Genomic DNA, 12053 nt, shown 5'->3' on the forward strand with positions numbered 1-12053 from the left:
GCTGGAACCTATCTCAGCTGCATTTAGGCGGAAGGCAGCGTATACCCTGGACAAGTCGTCACCTCATCGGAGGACCAACATACAAACCCTGTTTCCATATGAGTTGGGAAAGTGTGTTAGATGTAAATATAAACAGAATACAATGATTTGCAAATCCTTTTCAAGCCATATTCAGTTGAATATGCTACAAAGACAACATATTTGATGTTCAAACTTATAAACTTTTTTTTTTTGCAAATAATCATTAACTTTAGAATTTGATGCCAGCAACATGTGACAAAGAAGTTGGGAAAGGTGGCAATAAATACTGATTAAGTTGAGGAATGCTCATCAAACACTTATATGGAACATCCCACAGGTGTGCAGGCTAATTGGGAACAGGTGGGTGCCATGATTGGCTATAAAAACAGCTTCCATGAAATGCTAAGTCATTCACAAACAAGGATGGGGAGAGGTACAGCCCTTTGTAAGCACATAGTCGAACAGTTTTAAAACAACATTTTTCAACGAGCTATTGCAAGGAATTTAGGGATTTTACCATCTACGGTGCGTAGAATGATCAAAATGTTCAGAGAATCTGGAGAAATCACTGCACGTAAGCCATGATATTACGGACTTTTGATCCCTCGGGCGGTACTGCTGAACATCCGTATCTTGTCTTTGTAGTGCATTCAATTGAATATGGGTTGAAAAGGATTTGCAAATCATTGTATTCTGTTTATATTTACATCTAACACAATTTCCCAACTCATATGGAAACGGGGTTTGTAGATAGACAACATTCACACTCACAATTTAGTGTTGCCAATCAATCAATCAATCAATCAATGTTTATTTATATAGCCCCAAATCACAAATGTCTCAAAGGACTGCACAAATCATTACGACTACAACATCCTCGGAAGAACCCACAAAAGGGCAAGGAAAACTCACACCCAGTGGGCAGGGAGAATTCACATTCAGTGGGGACGCCAGCGACAATGCTGACTATGAGAAACCTTGGAGAGGACCTCAGATGTGGGCAACCCCCCCCCTCTAGGGGACCGAAAGCAATGGATGTCGAGCGGGTCTAACATGATACTGTGAAAGTTCAATCCATAGTGGCTCCAATCAACCTATCCCCAGGTGCATGTTTTACCCAATATGTAATTGATATTATCACAATCAGAAATACTTTAACCATCCATCCATCCATCTTCTTCCGCTTATCCGAGGTCGGGTCGCGAGGGCAGCAGCCTAAGCAGAAAAGCCCAGACTTCCCTCTCCCCAGCCACTTCCTTTAGCTCCTCCCGGGTCAAACTCATTACGCAGAATAATTAGCGCATGCCTCGTTTTACCGCTGGGTCAAACTCGTCACGTCACAAGTGTGTAACATGGGTGGGAAATAAGCCATATTTCCTCTCATGGCATCCCCTCATATTACCTGCGCCGTTTCCACGTTTAATCTCGCGAGCATAACACAGGTGCTCACGTGACCCGCTGCAGCCTATCGCGCTCTATATAATCCAGCGTTCCAAGATGGCTGCCAGGTGCGGTGGCTAAGCCTGGGGACATCTGAAGCCTGGATGTTTGAAAGTTGTCGTCTGCCTGCATATCGTAAAAACAACTGTCCAACATTTTACAACTAATTGTAAACTTATAGGTGTCGACCATCAGGGCCGAGTTGCAATGAAAGAGTGTGGCGATGTTGAGATATTAAGCCGAGTTGGTAAGTGAATTTGTTTGGTAATAGTAGCTACTAGCCGTACCCATGTATTTTCTATGGGCGGTTAGCATCGGGTTTTAATCCCGTTTCCTCCAATGTTTCTGACCCGATTGAATTTATATTTATGTCGAGTCTTTATTTTGGGTACTTACATACGGTGACTGAGTGCTGTGGCGTTTTAAGGCCATCTGCATTTTTTATGCTACATAATAACGTTTTTTTTAATTAAATGTGCTTTTCATGATGGTATCCTTACATCACACTCAAATTTATAAGCGCAGGCCACATGCCTTTGGTAAGTGCCGGAGTGAGAAGAGGTCTTCAATTAATTACTGCCCCGGCGCTAATTCAAGGAAATACGGTATTTGAAAAGGAGTGAGAAGAGGTTTCCACTTATTTAATCTAACTCCTTTTCTTTAAATCATAAAGTACTTTGAGTTAGAACTACCTGTTCACTCTATGTACAAACTTAATGAACTTGTATATACTGTACATAAAATATAAATATATACATTTATATGCACACTACACACATACATAGCCCCACATTACCACTAGATTACATTAGATTAGATTAGATAGTACTTTATTAATTCTATCAGAAGAGTTCCTTAAGGAAAATTTAAATTTTCAGCACAATCCCATTCAAGATCAGACAAACATGACAGGGAGACAGAACAGGATCGCTGACGGGTCTGCCGGCTTCCAGCGCCCCTTACAAAAAAGATGAGATACAGGTAAACAAGTGGGGGGGATGGGAGAAAAAAATAGAAGATTAAAATAAAATGAAAAAAATCGGTCATAGCCTGGGCCCTGGAGAGGGGGTGCAGACTGAGGCCAAGGGAAAAAAACAACTCATAGCCATAGTACACATCCCTCTTACATGTGTGTAAGAGGAAAACATCAAAGAACACAGAGGACATTAGAGACATTAAAGCATCAGATACAAGCAGACACTTCTACATACATCTATGACTAAAAAGTAAAAGAAACATATACACTGTGGTGGCCTCTGTGGTGTTCCACGCCATCGTCTGCTGGGGTGGAGGGAGCATGGCCAGAGACAGGAGCAGACCCAACAAAGCAACCAAGAGAGCCCACTCCACTCTCGGCCAGTGTCCAGTCCGCATGGATGAGCGATGATACGTCCAAGGTGACTGAGGTGTCCGACACCTGCTCACCCAGCCAAGACACCGCGAAGCCTCTCCGTCCCAGCCCTCAGTGCTAGCTCCGCAGCCCTGTCCCCTCATCCGCATCTCCTCAATGGCCAAAAGGCTTCAGGGAGGCAGATCCAGAAGTCCACAAAAAAAGCACCACAGAGGTCACGAAAGTGCCCTTCTTCATCTCTCTACCTCTGGAATACCATGTGTCTATACTTATTTTTAAACTGGTTTAGGTGTGGACATTGCTTTAACTCCACATTCAAACCATTCAATAGTTTCACTCCACTAATTCAAACACAACAACTTTTAATGGTCGTTCTTTAACTAAGCATTTTGAAATAAAAAATTCCCCCTTAGGGCTTCACGGTGGCAGAGGGGTTAGTGCGTCTGCCTCACAATACAAAGGTCCTGCAGTCCTGGGTTCAAATCCAGGCTCGGGATCTTTCTGTGTGGAGTTTGCATGTTCTCCCCGTGAATGCGTGGGTTCTACTCCGGGTACTCCGGCTTCATCCCACTTCCAAAGACATGCACCTGGGGATAGGCCCCTCCCACCTCCAAAGACATGCACCTGGGGATAGGTTGATTGGCAACACTAAATGGTCCCTAGTGTGTGAATGTGAGTGTGAATGTTGTCCGTCTATCTGTGTTGGCCCTGCGATGAGGTGGCGACTTGTCCAGGGTGTACCCCGCCTTCCGCCCGATTGTAGCTGAGATAGGCGCCAGCGCCCCCCGCGACCCCAAAAAGGGAATAAGCGGTAGAAAATGGATGGAAAATTCCCCCTTAAATTATAATTCCCCTCTCGTGTGCCGAACAATTTTTGAATGCTTCCTGGGTGTTCATTGATTTTGGCTTTATACATTTTTGTGCAGTTCGATACAAAATAATATCCTTACATTTCAATATTTTTGACTAAGAATAATGAATGGGTAAGGTCCAGATATCCAACCTTGTTGATGATGCACACAGAAGCATTTTCTGAAGTATAGTTATTGAGTTTAATGAGCTTTTGTAATTATACCCGCAGACTTCCACACAGTAGGTTAAAGGCTTACTGAAATGAGATGTTCTTATTTAAACGGGGATAGCAGGTCCATTCTATGTGTCATACTTCATCATTTCGCGATATTGCCATATTTTTGCTGAAAGGATTTAGTAGAGAACATCCACGATAAAGTTGGCAACTTTTGGTCGCTAATAAAAAAGCCTTCCCTGTACCGGAAGTAGCAGACGATCTGCGCGTGACGTCACGGGTGTGAGGGCTCCTCACATCTGAACATTGTTTATAATCATAGCCTCAAGCAGCAAGAGCTATTTGGACCGAGAAAACAACAATTTCCCCATTAATTTGAGCGAGGATGAAAGATTTGTGGATAAGGAAAGTTAGAGTGAAGCACAAAAAAAAAGAAAAAGCGACGGCTCCGGGCGGCAGCACTGTGAGCGTTTCAGATGTAATTAGACACATTTACTAGGATAATTCTGGAAGATCCCTTATCTGCTTATTGTTTTAATAGTGTTTTAGTGAGATTTTAAAGTCATACCTCAAAGTCGGACGGCTGCGATGAACGCCAGTGTCTTTGACGGAAACCATGGAGGAGCCAAGCTCACAGTTGCCTTTTTTGACAGCTGCTGCAGGAGGAGGTCCAGTAATCCGCTGATGTCTCCGGTAAGAGCCGACTTAATATCACAATTTTCCCATCCAATAACTTGCTGGTTGACGTATAGAAACATGTTCGCTTGACCGCTTTGTGTTAAAGCTTCACAACAAACAAAGAAACACCGGCTGTGTTTCGGTTGCTAAAGGCAGCTGCAATCCACCGCTTTCCACCAACAGCATTCTTCTTTGACGTCTCCATTAATAATTGAACAAATTGCAAAATATTCAGCAACACAGATGTCCAGAATACTGTGTAATTATGCGATTAAATCGGACGACTTTTAGCCGTAAGTGGTGCTGGGATAAAATGTCTGCTCCAACCAATAACGTCACAAGCACACGTCAACATAAGCGTCATTCCGTGACGTTTTCAACAGGAAACTTCGCGGGAAATTTAAAATTGCAATTTAGTAAACTAAAAAGGCCGTATTGGCATGTGTTGCAATGTTAATATTTCATCATTGATATATAAACTATCAGACTGCGTGGTCGCTAGTAGTGGCTTTCAGTAGGCCTTTAAATATGGTAAGACTAATGAACAGTAGAGAATGTGAACTGATTTGTGATCCAGAACGTGCTTTGCTTCATTTATTACTGAGATCCTTTTTGACAGCTTAGTTTGTAGATGTTTTATATGTGATTTCCAGTTAATTTGATAGTCAATAGTAACTCCAAAGAAATTGTATTTCAAAAACCCTTTCAATATCCAACCCATTTATTTGTGTCTGCACTACAGATGTCTGATAATACATATCAGGCTGCCGATATCATCGGCCGATAAATGCTTTAAAATGTGGTATCGGAAATTATCGGTTTCAAAAAGTAAAATATATGACTTTTTAAAACGCCGCTGTATGTAGTGGTACAAGGACGTAGGGAGAAGTACGGAGCGCTAATAAACCTTAAAGGCACGTGTCTTTGCGTGCCGGTCCAATCACATAATATCTACGGCTTTTCACACACACAAGTGAATGCAAGCACACTTGGTCAACAGCCATACAGGTCACACTGAGGGTGGCCGTATAAACAACTTTAACACTGTTACAAATATGCACCACACTGTGAACCCACTCCAAACAAGAATGACGAACACATTTCGGGAGACACAACAGAACAAATACCCAGAACCCCTTGCAGCACTAACTCCTCCGGGACGCTACAGGGCTCAGACAATCAGCAAAGACTCCTCCCAGCCCCACCAAGGACTGTTTTCACTGCTGGACTCTAGAAAGAGGTTCCGCAGCCTCCGAAGCAGAACCTCCAGGTTCTGTAACAGCTTCTTCCCTCAGGCAGTAAGACTCTTGAACGCATCATAATTAAATTATGCCCTCAACTCCCCCAAAATGGATTAACTCGCTGGAATAAAAAAGACAATATAACATGCATCCATAAACGTGGACGCATGTGTAAAAGGGTAATATGTTTATCTGTACAGTAATCTGTTTATTTATTTATATATATATATTATTTATATATATTTATTTAATTATCAATGCACCTTATTGCTTTTTTTTTATCCTGCACTACCATGAGCTTCCATCCATCCATCCATTTCCTACCGCTTATTCCCTTTGGAAGACAGTGTACACCCTGGACAAGTCGCCACCTCATCGCAGGGTCAACACAGACAGACGACATTCACACATTCACACACTAGGGCCAATTTAGCTTACTGTATTTCCTTGAATTGCCGCCGTGGTGCTAATTAATTTAAAACCTCTTCTCACTCCTGCATGTACCAAAGGCATGCGGTAAAAGTAAGCATGCGCTAATTATTTTAAAACCTCTTTTCACTCCGGCACTCACCAAAGGCATGCAGTAAAAATTTGAGTGTGATGTAAGCTTGGACCTTAAATCCTACTGAATAGCTCTTAATCTTCTTCCCTTTATGCAATTTCAAATTACCGGTATTGAAATCAACTTCCTCCATTTTGAAAATGATGACAGGGGAAGTGTCACGAGTTTGACCAGGCGGTAATACTAAGCATGCGCTAAATATTTTGTGAAGCGAGTTTGACCCGGCAGTAATTCAAGGCAGCCGCATACTACATGACCTGCTGTAATTCAAGGAAATACGGTATGTAACGAAATCTTTATCTTATTTCTGCTGTACAGTTCACATTTGAATGACAATAAAAAGGAAGTCTAAGTCTATTTGTTACACAGGAACATTACTACGATCCTGAGAGTGGTTCGGGATACTTTGCATGGTGGTTGAAGACCCTTCACAGAAAAACTGCTAATAAAAACGGCGTCTTAGTTATTAATAAAAGTTGCCAAAAGTAAGTTTACTCATCAGTTCTAATTGATATTGATGGATTTTAGAGGGAATTATGTTTTTTTTTTTCTCAAGGTGGTGGACCAGGGGGAAAGGGTGGATCCAGACGCTTCACCACTGACTGTGTTATCAGACAAGGATGTGGAAGCAGCTGCTGCTGTTTTGAGGCACTCTGCTACCAAAGACACTATCCGCGAGAAGATGAAAGATTCCTTCAATTATTGTTTAATGATCAAAGATGACAAGAAAACAGCAGATTTCTTCTCAATCTCCTTGCGGTTTCTTGGCAAACCACGACTGGTAAAACATTGTCATTGGTTGAATCATTGAAATATTCGATCAAGTCTTACTCATCACTTCTTTCCATTTCCTTTACTTCTGCTTTGCAAAATGAACAACATTTCAGACTCCTGTTTGGTGAGGTTGCTGCCAACACATTCTTGGAGAAGTGGCTCATTATTCTCAAAGAAAAAGTTGAGAAGTAAAGCCATGGTCTGGCGCCCACCACAAATGTGCAATGCTGAGGCAACTGATAACATTGAGTATGGTATGACTGCGGCCGTTTCATAACCAGCATTGGTGATTATGTTATTTAAATGTAGAGGTGAAATGTTCATGTTATGTTTGTTGATCTGTAGGCCGGCACAGTGACATGTCTGCCATCTTGCAACTGCTACATTTGCTACCACCGTCTGCGCAAGGACGGAAGAGACGACGATATATGTCTGCATCTCAAGCTGTCAATAACTTCAGCAAATCCCTAAAGGTATGTTGCTTAAGATAAACAATGGGTACGGACATACTTGCCAACCTCGAGACCTCCGATTTCGGGAGGTGGGGGGCGTGGTCGGGGGTGGGGGCGTGGTTAAGATAGGAGGAGTATATTTATATTATTCATATATTATATTATATTATTTATTATTATCATTGTTTATTGTGAGCAAACTGTGGTGCTGAATTTCCCACAGGGATCAATAAAGTACAACATTCTATTCTATTCTATATTTACCGCTAGATTCACCAAGTCAAGTATTTCAAGACGAGTATTTATAAGAAATACTTGACTTTCAGTGAATTCTAGCTATATATATATATATATATATATATATATATATATATATATATATATATATTTTGATTGGATCCCGCGACCCCAAAAGGGAATAAGCGGTAGAAAATGGATGGATGGATTATCCAGAGAATAGTGCTCGATACCGTGGTAGAGCGCAATATGTATGTGTGGGAAAAATCATCAGGAGATTGAGGGAGCCCCTCATGAAACAGTTCTGTAGAGATGAAGAAGTGAAGTGAATTATATTTATATAGCGCTTTTCTCTAGTGACTCAAAGCGCTTTACATAGTGAAACCCAATATCTAAGTTACATTTTAAACCAGTGCGGGTGGCACTGGGAGCAGGTGGGTAAAGTGTCTTGCCCAAGGACACTACGGTAGTGACTAGAATGGCAGAAGCGGGAATCGAACCTGCAACCCTCAAGTTGCTGGCACGGCCACTCTACCAACCGAGCTATGCCGCCCCAAGTAGTCTTGTGATTTTTCCCGCACATATATATATATATATATATATATATATATATATATATATATATATATATATATATATATATATATATACATAAATTCAAAAAATACTTGAATTTCAGTGTTCTTTTATTTACACACACACACATATCACTCATCTACTCATTGTTGAGTTAAGGGTTTATTTGTCCATCCTTGTTTTTCTAACCATATGCATGCACAGTAGATGGCAGTATTGTTCTGTTTAACAGAGTCACAACATTGCTGTGTATGGCAGACGAACTGCTTTACAGTAGACGAAAACGGACTGCTGTTGTTGTGTGTTGTTGCCGCGCTGGGAGGACGTTAATGAAACTGCCTAACAATAAACCCACATAAGAAACCAAGAACTCGCCCTCAATCATTGTACAGTTATAACGTCATTGGGCAGACACGCTTTTTATACATGTCACTCAGGTCCGCATGGAGCTGGAGGGGGCGTGGCCTCCAGCTCCGCCTGAATTTCTGGAGATTTTCGGGAGAAAATTTGTCCCTGGAGGTTTTCGGGAGAGGCGCTGAATTTCGGGAGTCACTTGGAAAATCCGGGTGGGTTGGCAAATATGGGTACGGAAGGTATTCAGACCCTTTTAAATGTTTCACTCTTTGCCTGATTGTAGTCATTTGCTGAAATAAAAAAACATTTAATTTCTCATTGACCACATCCGGACAAAAAAATTAAATTTTGGCAAATGTATGAATAATAAAAAACCTCAGAAATCAAATGAACCCTTTCCATGGAATTCAGACCCTCTGCTCAATACTTTGTTGATGCACCTTTGGCAGCAATTACAGCCTCGGGTAGATTTGAATACGATGCCACAAGCTGTAAATGTATGGAAAAGTATTTTTCATTTTTTTGAGTGCTTTTCTTTGTTTTATATTTGATTTAGTATTTTTTTGTAATCAGCCTGACCTAAGCATCGGTAATAATCTTTGTAACTAACAAATCATATCATTTCACAAGGTTTTAATTTGTAAGTAGTTAAAGTGTTAAAGTGCCAATGATTGTCACACACACACGAGGTGTGGCAAAATTATTCTCTGCATTTGACCCATCACCCTTGATCACCCTGAGAGGTGAGGGGAGCAGTGGGCAGCAGCAGTGGCCGCGCCCGGGAATCATTTTGGTGATTTAACCCCCAATTCCAACCCTTGATGCTGAGTGCCAAGTAGGGAAGTAATGGCTCCCATTTTTATAGTCTTTGGTATGACTCGACCGGGGTTTGAACTCACAACCTACCCATCTCAGGGTGGACACTAACCACTAGGCCACTGAGTAGGTGGGTTATAACCAACTACTACTATTATTATTAGGCTAGAATACCAAAAAAATTAGGTTTTCGTGTAAATTAGGAGTACATTTTGCTCCACATTCCCTTTTTTTATAACCATTTTTTTTAGTCTGTCTGCAAGATGTTTGTTCGTGGAGGCGGTCGCAGATTGCGAATGAAACCACGCCCCACCCTCTTTAAAAGTATTATAATTTATCTTTTGGAAATGTATGTTTTAAATATATATCTTGAAGTTGTCACCGTTTTCAATTTTTTTCCGTGTACACGAAAACAAACTTCATGAACATTATATAAATTTACCCGGTCACAATATAATTCTCATTCACCAATCGATTCAGACAGTGTAAAAAAAAAAAAACAGCTGCATTTATGTCACTGAATGTCGCACATAGATGTAATATACGCATGCTACCATTAGATGATAGAAAATTATAGATCAGGGGTCGGCAACCATTACCACTCAAAGAGCCATTTTGACCCGTTTCACAAAATAAAGACAACAATGGGAGCCACAAAACTCTTTTGAAATTTAAAATGAAATAACACTGAATGCAGAGTTTTTTTTTGCTTTGTGCTCTAAACCAGGGGTCTCAGACACGTGGCCCACAACTTAAAATGAAAATTTAATGTTCGTGCTGCCCGTGAGTTTTATATGAATGCACCTTGACAGCATCACACTTGCCAACAATCACAATCTTTCCGGGAGACTACCGCATTTCAGAGTAACTATTCTCTCGGATATATGCTTATTTTCATACAGACAACAATAATTAGGGCGTGCTATCGTGGTACTGCTCATAGGGCCCTCTATAACCTACCCAATAACAAGTTGTATGAAGCTTTTGCAGACCCATGCTAATGACTGCAAGGCATACTTGTTCAACAGCCATACAGGTCACACTGAGGGTGGCCGTATAAACAATTTTAACACTCTTACTAATATGTGTCACACTGTGAACCCACACCAAACAAGAATGACAAACCCATTTAGGGAGAACATCCTAACCGTAACACAACATAAACACAACAGAACAAATACCCAGAATCCCATGCATCCCTAACTACTCCGGGCTACATTGTACACTCCCGCTACTACCAAACCCCACGCCCCTCTTTGTTTGTCGGTTGGGGGCCTGGAAGTCTTACGTATATATCGTAATAGCTTCAATATGGCGGTAACTTATTTTTCCACTCGACTGGTACTTTGAGGCATACTTGCCAACCTTGCATGTACAGTAGATGGCAGTATTGTCCTGTTTAAGATTGTCACAACATTGCTGTTTACGGCAGACAAACTGCTTTACGGTATATGAAAACGTGACTGCTGTTGTTGTGTGTTGTTGCCGCGCTGGGATGACGTTAATGAAACTGCCTAACAATAAACCCACATAAGAAACCAAGAACTCGCCCTCGATCATTCTACAGTTATAACGTCATTGGGCAGGCACGTTGTTTATATTGTGGGAAAGCGGACGTGAAAACAGGCTGTCCTCATTCAGGTCCGCATGGAGCTGTAAGGGGCCTCGAGCTCCGCCTGGATTTCGGGAGAAAAGTTGTCCCGGGAGAGGCGCTGAATTTCGGGAGTCTCCCAGAAAATCCGGGAGGGTTGGCAAGTATGGTTTGAGGTGGCCTCCGGTTAGACTTCTCCTCACCTTTTATTCTCTATAAAATGTTAACATTTGTTGGTGTTCGAATTGAATTAATTGGATTTTTATCATTTCTTGCGGAGAAAATTGCTTCAGTTTTCGTACAATTTGTTTTTTGTCTGACCTTTTGGATGGCATTGCTACCAAAAACCAAAGCACCACCTCATTTCATTGATTTAACATTGTACTTGATGTTAGTGGTTATTGTGGGTAATGTGTTTGACTCAGGACGTCCTGCCTTAGGTGGAGGAGTATCTCCAAGTCTGTCAACGAGTAACAAAAAAGAATGACGATGAAGGTTGGAAGGAAGGGGCTTAGTTTGCTAGTTGTTGTTTTTTTTTCAGTGGGTAGCCATTCATCTTGAGCTAAGGGAAGGTTTCCAAATCTCCCCCTCGACATTCTTCTGTGCTCAAAGAATCCCCAGGACAGAAGTGGCCCTAAACTGGCACAGACCGCCACAGTGTTGCCAGGGACTAAGCGCCTCTGCGATGGTGGACCCAGCACTGTTTTGTCCTCAGTCTCACCTCACTTCCTGGTTTGTGGAGGATCATTAACCAGCCGAAGCGTCCCTTACAATAAACTGTTTCCGCTTACCTGTCTATACATGACCCCGGTGACACAGCTTGACTTTTGCTCAGTTGAAAGTAAACATTAATTTACTGTTAGTGGAAGTGGTTTTCTTATTCGGTCTGATTTGAGGTAGTTTTACGCATAACTTTCCACAGGGTCGTGGCAT

At 41.6% G+C, this 12053-nt stretch overlaps 1 protein-coding gene across 1 annotated transcript in view; it reads left to right on the forward strand.

The window, feature by feature from the left end:
* Positions 1 to 12053, forward strand: part of slc41a1 (solute carrier family 41 member 1) — a 128928-nt gene that overhangs the window by 2474 nt on the left and 114401 nt on the right. The window contains exons 2-5 of the mRNA XM_061875512.1: positions 6690 to 6805; positions 6877 to 7101; positions 7208 to 7348; positions 7440 to 7567. The gene's annotated coding sequence lies outside the window, so the exon portion shown is untranslated. The remainder of the gene's footprint in view (positions 1 to 6689; positions 6806 to 6876; positions 7102 to 7207; positions 7349 to 7439; positions 7568 to 12053) is intronic.

The sequence above is a fragment of the Nerophis ophidion genome, linkage group LG16 (assembly GCF_033978795.1).
Source record: "Nerophis ophidion isolate RoL-2023_Sa linkage group LG16, RoL_Noph_v1.0, whole genome shotgun sequence".
In the NCBI taxonomy this organism is placed as follows: domain Eukaryota; kingdom Metazoa; phylum Chordata; class Actinopteri; order Syngnathiformes; family Syngnathidae; genus Nerophis; species Nerophis ophidion.